Source organism: Camellia sinensis, unplaced genomic scaffold (genome assembly GCF_055761805.1).
Source record: "Camellia sinensis isolate YWXY unplaced genomic scaffold, ASM5576180v1 Unanchor245, whole genome shotgun sequence".
Taxonomy (NCBI): Eukaryota; Viridiplantae; Streptophyta; class Magnoliopsida; order Ericales; family Theaceae; genus Camellia; species Camellia sinensis.
The window spans coordinates 52,501-55,000 of NW_028129125.1; positions in this window are offsets into that span (position 1 = coordinate 52,501).

The following is a 2,500-nucleotide window of genomic DNA, read 5'->3' on the forward strand; positions in this document are numbered from 1 at the left end:
TATAGAACTCTTCTGGTTTGAAAAACCCTTTGTAATCCTTCTTTTCAATTATAATCGATGGAATCGACCGTTGCGATACATAAAAAACAATCGATCTGAAAATGCTGTAAGAAAGGAAATGTCACAATATTTTTTTTATACACGGCAAAGTTATGGAAAAAAAAGAATATCTTTTACGTTTCCACCCAGTTTATCAGCTTTTTGTAAAATGATACAAAGAAAGATGTCCTTGTCCATAATAGACTCTCCTCTGATGAACTGTACAACCATTGGGTTTCGACCAACAAACAAAAAAGTAACAATCTAAACAAAAAGTTGATAAATAGAATTGAGGTTCTATCCAAAGAATTTCTTTCTCTGGATTTACTTGAAAAAAGGATTCGATTGTGTAATGATGAGCCTAAAAAAGAATACTTGCCCAAAATATATGATCCTTTCTTGAATGGACCACATCGTGGAACAATACAAAATTTGTTTTCACCTTTAATCATAAATGAAACTTCAATAGAAAATTTCATAGAAAAAAATAAGATTCATACTATCTTTCTTACTGATACGGATTCTCGAGAATTTAAAGATAAAACAGATATATTTGATAACAACCCATTATCAACAAAAATGAGTTATTTCTTGACTTTAATCAGTGAACTTAAATCAAATTTGAATTTGAAAGGATCTTCTTTATTTTCAGAACAAGGAAGAATGGATTCCGAAAATAAAACAAAATTTTTATTCAATGCAATTAGAAGTGATCTTAATGATCAAAAAAAAAAAAAAAATCTATTGGAATAAAAGAAATCAGTAAAAAAGTCCCTCGATGGTCATACAAATTAATCAACGAATTAGAACAACAGGAAGGAGAAAGTGAAGAAGAAGTACCAATAGATTATCAGATTCGTTCAAGAAAAGCCAAACGTGTAGTGATTTTTACTGATAACCGGGGAAATACCGATCCTAATAATAAGGATACTAATAATTCTAATAAAAGAGACGAAGTAGCTTTGATACGATATTCGCAACAATCTGATTTTCGTCGAGACATAATCAAAGGTTCAATGCGAGCCCAAAGATGTAAAACAGTTATTTGGGAATTTTTTCAAGCAAATGCACATTCTCCGCTTTTTTTGGACAGAATAGACAAATCACACCCTTTTTTTTTTGATATCTCCGAACTGATAAAACTCATTTTTAGAAATTGTATAGGAAAGGGAGCAGAATTCAAAATTTCAGATTATACAGAAGAAGAAATAAAAGAAAGGGAAAAAAAGGAAAAGGACAAAAAAGAAGAGAACAAAAGAAAAGAGAAAGCGCGGATAGAAGTAGCAGAAGCCTGGGATACCATTCCATTTGCTCAAGTAATAAGAGGTTCCATGTTAATAACTCAATCGATTCTTAGAAAATATATTATATTACCGTCATTGATAATAGCTAAAAATATTGGCCGTATGCTATTATTACAATTTCCTGAGTGGTCTGAGGATTTAAATGAATGGAATAAAGAAATGCATGTTAAATGCACCTATAATGGTGTTCAATTATCAGAAACAGAATTTCCGAAAAATTGGTTAATAGACGGTATTCAAATAAAGATGCTATTTCCTTTCTGTCTGAAACCCTGGCACAGATCTAAGCCACGGTCCTCTCATATAGATCGAATCAAAAAGAAAGGACAAAAAGATGATTTTTTTTTTTTAACGGTTTGGGGAATGGAAGCTGAACTTCCTTTTGGTTCTCCCCAAAAACGGCCTTCCTTTTTTGAACCCATTTTTAAGAAACTCGAAAAAAAAATTGGAAAATTGAAAAAAAAGTATTTTATATTTCTAAAAGTTTTAAAAGAAAGAACAAAATTTCTAAATATCTCAAAAAAAACAAAAAAATGGATTATCAAGGGCTTCCGTTTTTAAAAAAAATAAAAAAAGAACTCTCAAAAGTAAATCCAATTCTATTATTTAGATTGAGAGAAAATATATAAATCAAGCGAAACTAAAAAAAAAAAAGAAAAAGATTCTATAACCCGCAATCATATAATTCATAAATCCTTTAGTCGAATTCAATCTACATATTGGACAAATTTTTTACTGACAGAAAAAAAAATGAAAGATCTGACTGATAGAACAAGCACAATCAGAAATCAAATAAAAAGAATTACAAAAAATAAAAAAAAAGTGACTCCAGAAATAAATGATAGTCCTAATAAAACAAGTTATAATGCTAAAAGATTGGAATCACCAAATTGGCAAATATTAAAAAGAAGAAATACTCGATTAATCCGTAAATTACATTATTTTATAAAATTTTTCACTGAAAGGATATACGCAGATATCCTTCTATCTATTATTAATATTCCCAGAATTAATATACAACTTTTTGTTGAATCAACAAAAAAAATGATTGATAAATCCATTTACAATAATAAAAAAAATAAAAAAAGAATTAATAAAACAAATCAAAATAAAATGAATTTTATTTCGACTATAAAAAAGTCACTTTATAATATTAG